The following is a 14946-nucleotide window of genomic DNA, read 5'->3' as shown; positions in this document are numbered from 1 at the left end:
CTACTTTAAAGGAATTTTACTTGAATGTGATTTAATGTAAAACTGGGTATCTGCATTGTTGGATACAACCTTATCTTATTTGGATTTAACAAGACCTTAATGTGAGTGTCCGAGGCCTGACCCGTCTGAAGGGTCGTTTAGGAGAAAGTGCAATTGCACCATAAATAATTTACTTTGGTGCCTCGGCTACCATTCACTGTAGCCCTTTTAATACCCCATAAACTCAAATGTACCATGCTATTTCTCTCCATTTCAAACTGCTCTCCCAGGGCCTGCAAATGGAATAGCACAGTCAGACCATATGCTGTGGAGACCAGGGAGAGAGGATGGAATTGCAGAGGCACCGACACGTGCCCGAGTTTTCTGGCTGTAAAGTTTTCACGTGATGGAACAGAGCTCATTCCTTCGCCTCTGTGTGATGTGCATTGGGGGAGTTTAACACCACAGCACCTGCCTGGGGTGCAATGTCACCTGGAGCGAGGAAGGAGAGCTTTCCCTGCGTGTTTTGGTGAGCAAAGGGCGCGTTGGTGCTTGTCCTTCCTTGTCCAGCTGCTGAAACCGGGAGGAAAAGAACCAGTCCCACACGATGGGCAGCTCTCCTCGGTCAGGAACTCAGGCAGGGTTATTTCTGAAGTGCTGGTCTCGCAGCTCTGGCAGAAGGTTTGGGGAATGGTGAGTGATTCAGGCAAAAGATGCAGCTCTGTTCGTTCTGCCCACGATGGCAATCCAAGGTTTGTGATGTAACTGCAGCTTCCGTGACCTGGGATGTGAAAAAGGTGACAGCAGCACTGGGGAGTGAAACTAAGAGCATGAACTGGGCTCTGAGAAGGGAAAGTGCCTCTGTTTGCAGTCAGGTGAGCAAAAAAGGATGGTAATGAAAAAATGGGAGTGTTAGTAATCTGGCAGTGGGAGGAGTATGGAAAAGGAAGTCTCCATGCTCTGCTCCAAGGCCACCATGGACATGTCATCTCTGAGGAGGTGACTCCTGTGATGCCTACCCCAGGTTAGTTGGCTCATCTTTGGAGACTGATGCTTTTCAAAGCAAAGCAAACCCTGGGATGTCATCCCTACAAGGGACATCTGAAACACTCTGTCCTGCTCCTGACAGCAGCATCACTTCTTATCTCTTTGCTTGCCTTACAGTAGCTTTCCCATAAGTTTTGGGGTCAGATGGGTCCCATGTGTCCCCTGTCCCAGCGTGCTTTCCTCCACTCTGTGTCACAAGCCAGGAGTGTCACATCCTTCTGCCACAAAGCCAAAAATCACCACTGCCTTCTGACTGTGGGGACAGTGGAAGGCACGACTGACACCCTGTCCTTGCTGGCTGGCAGCAGGTTTTTGGCATGTTGAAAGAAGTGAGCTCTGTAATGGCTTAATGCCCCCTTGCTCATAAGCTTAGCATTAAACACAGGCTTAATAAATTTATTTTCTCAAAGTGGGGCCTGCAGTGAGTGACTGAGAGCTGGACTTTTCCAGGCCCTCTGCCTTCATGGCTCCTTCTGTGATGCTGTGGAAAGTCATTTAAGTGTCTGCAGTATGTAAGTTTACCCAGCTGTAAAATTGGGTATAATAGGGCTTGCTTACTTTACAGCAGAGGTTTAATTCAGTGGTGTTTGTTGTGAGTGTCAGGCCTCGTCCAGGGGGTGCAATAGGAGGGGTGTTACAGACGGGCAGCACGGAGGGACAGCCCTCAGCAAAGTCATTGTTATGAGACAAATCTCTCTGGAACAGAACACAGAGATCAAACAGCAGCTGACAGAACCAGATAATGATCTTCCCTGTCAAACACAACCTTCCAGGTGATGGGATGAAGGTGTCAGGAAGGGAGTTGGTGTGACAGAATGACGAGTGTCACCGACTGCCCGGAACAACCTCGAGTGCCAAACCCAACAGCCCATCCCAGCCCTGTCTCTGTGGGTACCTGCCTGAAACCTGCCCAGCCCTTTGCTCTCTGCACCAATTCAGGCAGACGTGGCAGGGAGGCTTTGCAGGGTGAAGCAGAAACCACGTGGTGGGTTGGGAAGCCCTCCTGCTGCCCACTCATCCCGAGCACAAAAGCACCAAGAGGAGCAACGCACTGATTTTAGCTCAGCTGCCCCCCGGCAGAACTTTGTTCTGCTGAACAGCCCCGCTGAGCAGAGCGTGGAGCTTGTTTAAAGTGCACACATTTATCACCTTCATGGGTGATTTATAACATGAAGTGTGTTCAAAGAGTACAGGACGTGGTTTGTCCTGCCATGAAGCTTTTTGTGTGTTTGGGATCTGCCTGTTTGCCGTGTGTCTCACAGGGGGGTTGGTGGGCAGTGGGGTTTCACCAGAGGCTGTTGGGTTTTATTGAACAGCTCTGTGTTATGTTGAAGGCTGGAGGACAGCCAAGCTGGGCCCTGTCATGGTTGGCACGTGGAAAAAGTCATTGCCTCGAGGTGCCAGGGCTCCAAAATTGGCAGTAATGGGGTGATGAGGGATAAATTGCTCTGAATATAGGTGAGAACAGAGGAAGATAAGCTGTGGGCAGTGAGCACTGGGTGAAATCTGGTTGTGCCACGCCCAAACAGAACCTGGTTTCCAGCATGGACGGGCAAATGCTTTGGGAGTGTTTGGAGGAGGCATCCTTGCTTTTCTTGGTGACTCAGGTGGAAACACTCATCTAACTAATAATATAAAACCCCAGTTTCGACTGCACCAGGGATAGTGTGGAGCTCACACTGTGCAAGCCCATGTGTCCCCCCATGACTGCTGCCCACAGAAGGAACAGCTCTCCCAAATGCTTTAACAAAAGAGATCCCATCTCTAATTTGGTCAACAATTACTCTGTGACGTGGAAACCCTGTGTCAGGTACCTCTTTCTTATCCCTCAGTGTTCTGTGGCTTTTCTGCCCTAAGCATTTTATTTGTTTGCCTGGTTTCACAAAAAAAAAAATGCCTTGGTCCAGCTGAGTATTTTAGATTTATTTGTGAACCATGTGGTGTTTGAGTCACTTGGTGTGAGTTGTAGTAATGTCCAGAAGCTGTAGCTGTTTAAATCATAAGTATCAGATCAATCAGGCAGTCTGGAAAAGGTGCTCCCAGGGAAAACCATCCTTCTGGTTCTGCTTTTCCAAGGAATTCAACGGCTGCTTGCACTTACTGTGTATTGTAGTCCTTCTTTTGAGTTTTAAATTTCATGCTTCCACTGCACAGCTCTTGTTTTCAGTGTTGGGAAAATGTGGCCCACTTCTCAGAAATGAAGGGCTTCCAAGGGCTTCAATTAAATCTGACTTTTTCTAAAGAGTCTCCTCTGCTGAGGGTCACGTCCCACGCTTTGCTTCCTCAGCCTCTCCTCAGTGGAGAGTTTTGCTGGGAAGGAACTGTGACAGTTGTCATGTTACCCTTTCAAATATCTCCTCCACAGATTAATCTTCCTGTTGCATGTTGATATGAGCCAGGGACTGACTTCGTGGGATGGAGGGGTGAGTTCCCCCGTGCCTGGCTCTGCACAGGGCTGTGATGGGGATGCTGCAGGGACTCTTGGAAGCTGCTGGCTGGGGACATCCTGTGGGGCTGGGCTCAGATGTGCTTGACAGCTCCTGTGTAAACGACCTTCAGCCAAACCTCCCCCTCACACACGCAGCGGGGTGGGATAAAAGATGGTAAAAGGGTAAGAAAACCATGGGCTAAATAAGCAGACAAAACTAACAAGCTTAAATGCAGCCATGGCTCAGATTTCCATCTGAGAGCACAATGCATTTTGTTGCATAAAGGGCAAGGGAGAGAATAGGTCTTGTCTCTTTTCACAGGTGTCACACACTGGACATGGAGATCAGGCAGCAGCCCCTCAGTGTGGGAGAGCAGGGCTGGGCCAGCAGGGATGCTCCCTTTGGGCACACAGAGCAGGACACAGAGCTGGGCTGTGGCCACAGGGACCAGCCCCAGCACACAGGAAACCTGCCCTGTGGGGATGCTGCTGATGGCTCTGAACCTCCAGCTGTGCCCACAGGCAGGAAGCAAGTGTTGGTGCCCAGCCAATGTCACCCCGAGACACGGCTTAAAATTGAGGATAAATCAAAGGTTTTGGACCTCGGGAATGGACAGAATAATATTCCTGCTAAAGAGAACACTCCAGAGCTCTGACCAAGGTACCTAATACCATTTCTCCTAACGCATTGCTTTTACCATGGCAATCTGTTCAAAGGTGCTGCTGCTTCCCACACTTTCTGCCTCTTTATTTGTTTTGAACATTGCCTGGTGTTTATTACTGTCCCAATGACCTTCCACTTTTACTCTTCCACTTAATGCAGCCTCTGAATTCAGTTTGTCCCTCGTGAGGGGTGTAGGAAAGGCCACGTGTGCATCCCCCTCTGTCTGTTCTGCTCCTCCCGTGTCCTGGGAATGTGGCAGAGCCCTTGGCCACCAGCCTGGCTGTTCCCTCTCCCCAGCCTGGCAGGGACCAGCAGTGCCCGTGAGCAGGTTGCTGGAGGTGAAACCCAAACTTTTCTGCACTCTCTGTAAGTGTTAATGAACCTTGTAAAGCAAAAGCTCAGTGAAGGATGTCGAGCCCCAGCTGTTCCCTCTGGGGAAGTCACCTGGCAGAAACTGTGAGCTGTTTGTTGATTCTTTCATTGCTGAAGTTGGTGTGGATGTACAGGAGGTGGTTGCAAAGGGAGGTGTTTGTAAAGGGATTGCTACCCTTGGAGCACGAGCTTTCTTCCAACACGGTGCTGTTTCTTTACAAAAATGTCTTTTTTTCTCTCTTTCTCTCTGTTTTTTTTTTTTTCTTTTAAACTACCATGCCTGGTCTCTGCCCCTAATTCCCCTCTCATATTCTATTTGATTTTCAGGAGGTGAACAGCCTTTTATCCACTTCACAGAAACACAGAGTGGATCAGGCTGGAAGGAACCACAGTGGGTCATGTGGTCTCACCTCCCTGCTCAAACAGGGTCTTCCTGGAGCACATTGCCCAGGGTTGCATCCGGATGGTTCTGGAATACCTCCAGTGAGGGACACCCCACGACCTCTCTTCCCACAGTCTGATTTATGAACCTGTTTGTGAGTCTTCACCGGGCAGAGTCAGGTTTCCAGTGATGCATCTCAGCTGCGCTCCTGGAGAAATTCAGGATTTTGTTCTCTCCCCTGATTCCCTGGAGCTGACTCGAGCACCAGAGCTGACATTTGTGAAGGAATCCCAGAGAGCACTTGGATAACACCCCCTGCAGCAGGAGCTGCATTCACCTGCTGCCAGGGGTGGGTGGCAAAGCTCAGGAAAAGGCAAAATGAAATGGAGAGGATTGGGGGGGGGGAACCAGAAGGAAAAACCTCTCTCTTTGGAAGTCCATCACTGAAATGCTCAAGCTAAGCAACTTCTCTGAGTTAGTTGTTAATAATCTACAAATGACAGTTAATTGACAACTGCTGGCAGCTCTCTGGGTGAGGATCTGTTGCACAAGACAGACGTCTTTACTTGGAGTTGTGTTATGGGAAAAATGCTGCTACAAGCCACTCATTAGTTCAGCTGCTCAAACAAATAATTTTCTTGATTCACTGTAATACTTAAGACAACAGGAAGCCCTATAGTTCTTAGAGGAAAAAATGTTATAGTTTTACATAAAATTTTTTTGGTATCATAAAAAATCGACTTTCATCAGTTACTTCTTCATAGTTATGAGTTGCTGTTGCTGTCATTTTAATGTTAGATATTGCCAGAGAAAGAGAAGATACAATATTTCCTTCTGGTTTTGCTTTGTTTTAGTAAATTGTGAGTCGTGATTTAAGTTTCTGCATTAGGGTTTATTTCTGTCTCCCAGTGGGATAATACAATCCACAATATCTCCTGTTGCTTTCATTTTTAAGGGAGGGTGGATGAACCAGCTCACCTGTATGTCCTGTGTGAAGTTAATTTAAATGCATATTTTGACTGTTATTTTTTTTCTTTAATAGCAAAAGGATATTATTTAGGATGAGAACCAAAGATGAGAAATCCCAAAGGTGAGTTTCTTACTGTACAAATTCCCAGGTGATAAATGAATGAATATCCTTTAAATGAGGTGAATTCTAATCCTTCTGTGGATGAAGTGCCCCTGGACTGGCTGTGAGACTGAAAAGGGCACCTCTCCCCTTCATCTCATGAAATCTCCTGTAATAACTGACTGGGGATCACTGGATGGGCTTCAACACATCTTGAATGCATTTGATAGCCCATATGTTTAAAATCTGCTCATGTAGCCATATGTTGAAAACTTCCCCCCAAATGCTGCTACTTCTTATTTTTAGGGCTGTTTTGAAGCTCTAAGAAAATGACAGTCTAATGCTGTGACCCCTTCACTCCAGACTGTGCCAAACATATTGTAGGCAGTCACTCCATGGTGACCCTGGAGAAGTGGGAGGTGTAGGAGTGAACATTAATAGCAGAGAGAAGCTTGGCAGGCAGGGAAATGAAGGCAAGTGTTTGGGAGATGCTGTGATTGTTATCTTTTAAGTTAATCAAAGTTTCCTGCTTTGTTTCCTGTTGTTATCGTTGTTTCCTCGTGTTTTCTGAGCAATTCCCCACTCAGAGGGGCTGGGCTTTTTTTTTAGAAAACTTTTTTTTTTCCCCCAGATATAGTTATTTTTCTCCAGCAAAATCAGGTCCTTGTTACTTTAAAATCATAAATTTTGAGCTTAATGATGAAATGAAAAGCTGTGTTTAGATTTGAACCCTGAGACATGCACATATTTTGTAGGTGCCTGTTCTGAAGTCAGAATGACCCCTCGTAGGAGGATTCATAGTTCTCATTTTCATCACTGCCAAACCACTCAGCACCTCTCTGAGCAGGCAGGGGCCTGACTCTGCCACACCAAGAGCCTCCTTAGAGCAGACCTGGCCCAAGCTCTGTGGATTTTTGCTTTCCCACAGAGAAGTAAGTGCACGTTTTTCATTCTTCTGTCACTGACATGCTTGGAACAATCTAAAATCCTCACCTGCTGAGTTTACTTCCCTCAAGCATCACAAAACCTCCCTTCCCCATTCCTTTGAAGAAGTGAAACCAGAATTTCTTTCTCCTTACCACTAGTTTTTTGTTTGTTTGTTTTCTCTTTTGTTTTTCCAAATTGCCTCATGCTATCAGAGAAATGTCTTTGTGCTGTCAGGATAACACTGTGTTGGGCATTAGATTCTTTGCAAATGTCCTGTAAGGGTTTGTTACCCAAAATAAAGTCTTTTAAGAAATGAAAAGTGAAACAGGACCTTATTAGGTGTATATTATAATAATAATAATAATAATACAATGTATTATTGTAGCCCATCCAGACAAAGAAGTTCCTTTCCCTTTTCTTGGTAATCACTGTGCAAGACTTTTCATTCAGAAAGGAAGGATATTATAACTGAGAACCAAACTGTAATCTCTCTGTACAAAATGTTGCAGATCATTAATATACAACCCTCTTATGTTCACCACTACAATTTTATATATTCATCTTTAGGACTTGCTCATGCCCTTCCATGTATTAAGTCTTTTTCTGTAGAAATGATTAGATTATGGACCTCTTTTAAATTTATCACCTTCCTTTTGAACAAGGGAGATGTGAGTTGAAACTCATAAATTAGCAATGGTTGCCTCCAAAGTGGCATTCACTGGTGAGCCAGGCTGGGCCAACTGCAAGACAAAGAGATAAATAGGTGGCAGGAGCTCCCTCCCACACCTGCATGTGCTTGCAATGGGTATCAAGAGCAGTAGCTGAAGCTGAATGAATAATGCAAAATGGAAAGAGTGTCTTTTCTTCTCCATTTTCTGCTCAAGAGCACATTATGTGCTCACGTTGGCTGGGAAATGCCATTTTCCCCATCCCTTTGTGCAGGCACGAAGCAACTTAAACTGAGACTGAAAGGCAGCAATCCAAAAGCGTGCAAAGGAAATCACTGTCTGGACTCAAACACATTAGAATATGAAACATGGCAATATAAAATGTCTAATCCCCCTATCAGTGCTGAGTCTTTAGTCTAAATGCTAAGTGGGAATGCTGTGGCCCAGCGTTTAGGCTGAGGACTTGAACCTGATAGAGGGATCAGCCATCTGATATGACAAAGAGAAATAGCCAGAGTTATTGAAGTTAACAGTAAGAAAAACTTTCTGGAGGGAGATTAAAAGCTTGTGCTTCTGAATTTAAACCAGTGTTTCTCCAGGTCTGGGGCGAGAAAACACAGAATTGCAGAATGGTTTGAGTTGGAAGGGCCCTTAAAGCTCATCCAGTTCCACCCCCTGCCATGGGCAGGGACACCTTCCACTAACCCAGGCTGCTCCAAGCCCCGTCCAGCCTGGCCTTGGACACTTCCAGGGATCCAGGGGCAGCCACAGCTTCTCTGGGCAATCTGTGCCAGGGCCTCCCCACCCTCCCAGGGAAGGATTCCTTCCCAATATCCCATCTATCCCTGCCCTCTGGCAGTGGGAAGCCATTCCCCCTTGCCCTGTCACTCCAGGCCCTTGCCAAAATTCAGCACAGACACAGCACCCAGCAGGCTCATGGCTTTGGTTCAAGTGGGGCATCACCTGTGATGGAGATTAAACGAGGTTTAATGCAGCAACCAGTAAATAGTTGAGTGTTCTGTGCTCTCTCTGCCCTCTGCACTGACCCCAGAGAGCCAACTCTCTGTTTGCTTTTGCGTCTGTCTGACTGAGGCAGTCTGAAGGTAATTTTTCAGCAGTGAGTCAGAGCCACCACAGCACAGTTAACAAACTGCCTTGATGCATCAAGGCCTCCAACGTGTTAAATATTTTGCAGTTTTTCTGCCAGAAACAAAGTTAATGTCAAAATACGTTTTTCGATGCTCAGGCACGTTCCAGACGCTCAACACCAGACTGATACATTCGAACAGAGACAATTCATTTATAGAGCTGTTAGCAGAAATGTTGGGGAAACATGCTTGGTCTGTTATTTCCTGTAGCAGAGGGAAGCTCTGCATGTTCTCCACTGCACTGCTTGGTCCTGGCTGGCCCAGGACCTGATCCCCCAGTTCTGGCAAAATAAGAAAGAATTTTACTTTTAAATTCAAGTCGTGATTTATAGTTTCCTTAGGCAACTCTAGGAGGCTTTGGGGGCTTTTCTAGGGTTAGCAGCTTCAAAAAGCCCAGAATTAAGTTATCTTCCATTTAACTCCATTAATTTCAGTCAAGCCATGTCAAGGAGAGGTTTTATTGTTGGTTCAGATTTTTATGCTGTAAAGACACTGTTCAGAAGCCTCCAGCAAAGCAGGAATTGTTTCAGCCCCTGCTGCAGGTGGGTGTCTGTCATTTGAGGGTCTGTCCCTTGATGAAGCTCTGCCCAGTGATGGAGCCAAGGGTCACAACCACCTCACAGCAGTGCTGTTCTCCCCCTAAGAGCTGGCTGGAGGTCTGAAGGTCTGCAAATACCTTTGGAAATGAGGGCTCTGACCATAAGGGCAGAGCAAAACAAGAGGGACCTGGAGGTGAGTCAGGTGAGGGATGGACAGCTGGGTGCCTGCTGACTTGGCTGAGAACTGTTTAGAATTTCCTCTGCTGACCTGAAGGCAAGTTTTTTTCTCAGTCTCAGATCTGAGGGAAAACCCAGTGAGAGAGGCTGTGCTGGGCATTCCATAATGGAATAAATATTGTTATGCAGCTCCTGAGAATCACTTTTAGCCCCACGGAGGGTTTGAGCTGAGAACAACCTCCCCAGAGAGCAGCTTTGATTTTCCACCTCGGAGAGGCTCTGCTGTGCAGCAGGAGCTCAGCTGCTCACCCTGGGGCAGAGCTCTGCAGGTCCCCCCTGCTCGTGTGCTGTGGGGTTTGTTTGGGCTCTGGGAGCTCCCCACATCGTGTCCTTCCCTGCTTCATCCCTGGAAAGGCTGCAGGAAGGTCCTTTAATGTCTCTGGCTCAGTTTACTCAGCCCCAGGACGTGTCTGATACCTCTTTGAGCAGGTTAACACTCAGCATCAGGAGCAACTTCTGCAGTGCCCTGTGATGAGCAGTGCCATGCAAGTGCCAAGTGTTGCTATAATAAAGCACTTAATAACTAAGTGTGGCTCTCAGAGGGGAAAATCTGTGAGTAACTCTGCAGTGGAGAGGGCACTCGGTTCTGTATTGCTATCACTGCTCACTGAATACCCTGGAGAGATGTTTGAAATGACTGTGATATCTTCCAGGGAGATCAGGCTACTTCCAGAGGGATTTTGCTTGGAAACCCGTGAAGCTTCTCTTCCTACAGCTTTTGATGGCTTATATCTTTCTCTGTTTCTGTCATAATCCTTCATTAGGTTTTGTCAAACTGTTCCAATTGCTATAGCAACCCTAATGAAAACTTGCTCCCTAAATAACCACACCAATTTTATCAGGTCAAAACCTGCCCTTTACAGCTATTTCGCTGCCTTTTCACTGCACTTTTTTTTTCCTCTGAGCAGAGAGTTTGCAGCGAGAGGAGCCCAAAATTATTAACCCAAATATTTTTTTTCCTCTTTTCAGCTTAAAGGAAATGGTTTCTTTGAAAGTCCTGTGTATTCAGCTAACGTGTGGAAGGACACACCCTCTTGTTCCTGCCATGCTCTTGCTGGCTGACCTCTGTATTTAGAGCACGATAATGAAAGTTCATCATCATCATTACAAACCAGTGTGTGTAAGGTTTCTTTCAAATGCCCTGTAAATCCAATGTGTAAGGTTTCTTTCAAACTCCCTACAAATCCAGGGAGAGGGCGTGGTGCGTATTTTATGATAAAATTTCTACTATTTCATTGCAGTGAGATCTGATCTGGCTTGAATTCGAGCCTTCAACAAGGCAGCCCATATTGTATCTGCAGCACCCCAAAGCTCTCAGTCACTTCTTTCACATGGAAATCCAAGACCAAATTTTTGCAGTACCTTTGTTGGCATAAGAGTGGGTCTATAATTGAATAGTAAATGTCTCTTTTGCCCCTTCCCTTCTGGAATAATATCTCCTGTGCAAGCAGGAGATTTTCTTCCAGCTTCTGCCAGTGAATGAGCTCTTTACGTTGGTTATTTTAAAATAATCTGTTTAACTTTATGGGTTGGGAGGAATAGGATGAAAATAAAAGATGAGTGGCAGGGTCTGCCCCCAGTTTCAGCTGCAGCCAAAGAGCATCAATAGATATTCCCCAGCTGGACAGAGATGAAATTATTCTCTTTGGCTGGACAAAGAGTTTTTTTGCTAAACGAATGACTGAAGTCAAACCTCTAAATGACAGCACCCTAATAATAAAAACACCATATTTCACAAGCTTCGAACAGAAAGCAGGGGGATGTAGAATGAATTCAGCAGCTGAAATAGTCTGCCTGGTGTGTATTAAGGTACTTTGAAAGGGTATTGTGAGACTTCCATTACATCTTCTTACATTTTACATGAGCAGAGGCCTTACTATATTTCTCCACAAAAGGAAATGAAGAAACTTTTCCTTGCTATTGGAGAAAAATGGTTAAACACCCCCTGAGACAGCACATATGTCCCCAAACCAGAAAAGTGCCCAATAAGCACAATGCTAAGGAATCTGGCCTAAAGGACTCTTTTCCTTGTGCTGGCAGACCCCCATCAATTCCAGCACAGGGATTTCATTGGGGATGGAGTCTTTGAAGATTCAAGGAGTAGAATGGAGGCAGATTCCCAAATTTTGCTAACACTCAGTGCAAGTTCATGCTTTGTGGTCTTCTGTCCTGGTTCCTGTGCTGTTCTCCTGTGTGTCCTGCTCCTTTGGTACATTGTGTTCATTGTGTGCCCTCTGACCCCTACACTGGGAGAAGACTCCCAGTGGTTTGGGAACTGCCTCAGGTTTCACCAGGGGATGTTCAGGTTGGATACCAGAAAACTCTTCACTGAAAGAGTGACTGAGCATTGGAACAGGCTGCCTGGGGAATTGGTGGGGTCACCATCCCTGGAAGTGTTCAAAACATGAGTAGAAGTGGCACTTTGCACGGGGGTATTCGGTCAAAGGTCGGATTTGATGATCTTGGAGGTCTTTCCCAACCTTAAGGATTCTATGATTCACTTCCCCAGAGGATGGCCTGACCCAATGTCATTGCTGTCCTCTGCAGAGTCTCACCCCGTGCTCTCAAACAGCCACGAGGGGTTTGGGAGGGAGGAACAACACTCACTTTATAATGGTGAAGTGAATCAGGAGGCAGCAGGACTCAGTACCAGAAGTACTGTGGGGCTGGAGGAACAAGGGGGTGTTGGTAACCTGAGGAGTGTCTTCCCTGGCTGCAGGAATCCCCCCAGCTGAGAACCTTGATGAAGCTGCCCCTGGCAGTGCCCTCACTGCCCTGCAGCTCTTTCCAATTTCTTCCACTGTCCAAGGAGATTTCCATCACCCATCCACACATCTTGTATTAAACCAGCACACGGGGCTTTCTGCAGAGCAGGATTTCTGTTGCCTGGGGGACACCCCCTGTAAATACCATCCAGACAAAGCCTGACTCTGCTGGAAGTGGTGTCTTGGTGGGAGGATGGTGTAGATGAGTTATATGTGTTTTGTAGAAGTCAGCAGCTCAAGAATTGCCAAAAGCATTGTTATTTTACGCTGCAGAGTGGTAGCAACCCATCAAATGAAAGGGGGAGGCTGGAGGCAGAGGTGTGCTGAGATTTCTCTGAGAGACAGCAGCTGCAGAGAGAAAGGTCTGCAAGGCAAAGGCGGGAGAATCGTGTCTGAAATCAAAGCAGGGTCTGATTAAAGTGGGAATATTTTGATGCTGGGGGAATTTAGTGTAGGAAATTACAGAGAGCCAAGAAAGATCTCCAGAAACAACGTACAGATTCAAATGGTGCTGCTTTAGTGACTGGAAGACATGGTGTGCAGTGAAAGCAGAGAGGCTGATTCCCCCCTCAGCAGCAGGGCAGTGCAGCAGTGACTGGCATGGTTAAGCCAAACTTTGAAATTCCTCTCAGAAAAACACTGTCCTAAATTCTTTTTTCCTGTACTCAAGTGTTTAATTAGAAGTCTGTTCACTAAATACTTTATAATAATCTCATGTCACCTCAGAGTCTTACAGGAACACGCTGGTGCTTAGGAACTTTGCTTCCCTGTGTTACAGGAGTTGGATTCCTTTTGTAGGTTGCTTGAGCTTATTACACATTTAATAAGCTGCTGTGGCCCACTACATCATCTGGAATCTCTGCAGTGAGCAAATGCTGCTCTGCTTTAGCTTCTGCTGATCATGACAACCAACCTACTCACATTACTTAAATTACTAATCCCACAAAATAACTCAGTGTCACTCTCTAAAGCAGATAAAAACCCCAAAACAAAACTCTCTTCTGAAACGTAACGTCAATCACAGAGAACAGTTACACATTAAATGTTGGCTGCAGGGAAGGAAAAAGCCCAAACCTCTCAATTTCACTCAGAAAAATCTCTTTAGTTGTGAGTTTTCACCAAATGCTGTTGAATTCAATACATTCAGGAAGGTAAATTATCATTTACCTGTAACTCTTCTGCTACACACAGCACTTAAAGCCTCCTCAGCCTGTGCCCACCTCAGCCAGGAAGAGGAGGGAATAGCATTTCCAAGCCAGAAAACTTCTTCCACCCAATATTATTTTCTGAGAAAGAAGAATTGAGACATCTCCAGTATTGAAGATTACTTGAAAATAAATGTTTTGCTGGCTGAAAGAATTCCTTTGAGATTTTCCCCTTGCCAAAGCCCATTTACATTTCTAGTCTCGTTTAACTAGAATTTTTCCCACATCTGTTGCAGGAAATTAGGGGTTCATGTTCTGGAAATTGTGTTTCAGGAGATAACTTCTGGAACTAGGAACATCTCGCCAGGAAGGAGGGTTCTCCCCTGCATACCCTCTGTCTCTCCAGGAATCCTTTGGGATGTAAAAGCTGTCTGGAGGCAAGTTTCTCATCGGCAGCATTTCGGGGAACTTGTGTTTAGCTTCTTTTTTCTTCTTAAGTGGCAGCAGCTGAGCACAGATGTCTGGATTGGCAGCAATTCTGAACCCAATTAACCCAGTTAATGGCACCAGAGCCCTTCATGAAGTGAGGGATTATTGCAAGCAGACGTGGCACAGCCACTCACCCCTGTCGTGTGCCCTGGTGTCACCGAGAAAATGAGTGGAGGTAGGAGCAACCAAGTGATTAGCTGTTATAAGATTGTTAATTAAGCACCAGTAGGAAGTTTGCCACCGAAATAGAACTAATCTCCATCTATTTGTCTCTCCCATGTTTGGCACTGTGTTATTAGATCACACAAAACAGTCTCAGTCCAGTCTCTGGGTAACAACTTTGTGATAAGGTGTGAACGTGAAGGAAGGTGAGATCTGGGAGGTGTAACCCTGCCATGGGGCATTCACTGGGGTGAGTGTGTGGCAGATTCAGATCAAAGAGCTGCAGGATTTCACTGGGGTCACCCGTTCCTGCCTCCCTGTGATGGTGGGCTGGGTGTGTTTTTGAGCTGGAGCAGCCAGGAGCTGCAACCTCTCTGGACTGCACAACTCCGGGTGTGGTGGTTGGTAAGAGTGCACATAAAAACACTCATTGCAAAGTGCTGAATGGTTTCTCAGCTGCATAAACCAAGGAAATGCAAATAGCTGATTTTTTAGGTAGGTCTTCCTGCAATCCCTTCTCTCTCTTCTGTCTGGTTAACAGCAGCCTCAGCTCATGTGTGTTCCTGGTGGATCCGTGCTGTTCTACACAAGTGGTTCGTATAATTTCCCCCAAATTAACCAGCTCAGGACTCCTGCCACCCTATTCACTGGTTCAATCTCTCCCTTGAGTTAAACTCCTCTTTTCTGGGCTGTGCCATGAGGCCCATGTTGCTGAGGGTTAACCTGAGGAGCAGAGTGCTGTGGGAAATGGCACAGTCGGGGAGCAGAGCTGCTGCTGCTGCTGCAGAAAGAAATGCTAAAGCCCTGTTTCAGAGGAGATTTTAAGAAAACTACAGATAATATCCTGCCCTGTGTTATCCATTCAGATAAAATTGAGTGTAATCCTACTCCTATCACTACACCACTAAATGTATTTAAAGGAGGA

At 46.1% G+C, this 14946-nt stretch overlaps 1 long non-coding RNA gene across 1 annotated transcript; it reads left to right on the top strand.

Moving 5' to 3' along the window:
- Positions 1 to 5316: 5316 nt before the first annotated feature.
- Positions 5317 to 10536, top strand: LOC113967064. Its single transcript, XR_003534081.1, has 3 exons — positions 5317 to 5404; positions 5915 to 5962; positions 10430 to 10536. It is a non-coding gene; the product is annotated as an uncharacterized LOC113967064 (long non-coding RNA).
- Positions 10537 to 14946: the final 4410 nt, after the last annotated feature.

This window comes from Neopelma chrysocephalum, unplaced genomic scaffold (assembly GCF_003984885.1).
Source record: "Neopelma chrysocephalum unplaced genomic scaffold, ASM398488v2 Primary Assembly neopelma1_63, whole genome shotgun sequence".
In the NCBI taxonomy this organism is placed as follows: domain Eukaryota; kingdom Metazoa; phylum Chordata; class Aves; order Passeriformes; family Pipridae; genus Neopelma; species Neopelma chrysocephalum.
Note: the sequence above shows the minus strand (reverse complement) of the source record. Positions and strands in the feature narration are given on the sequence as shown.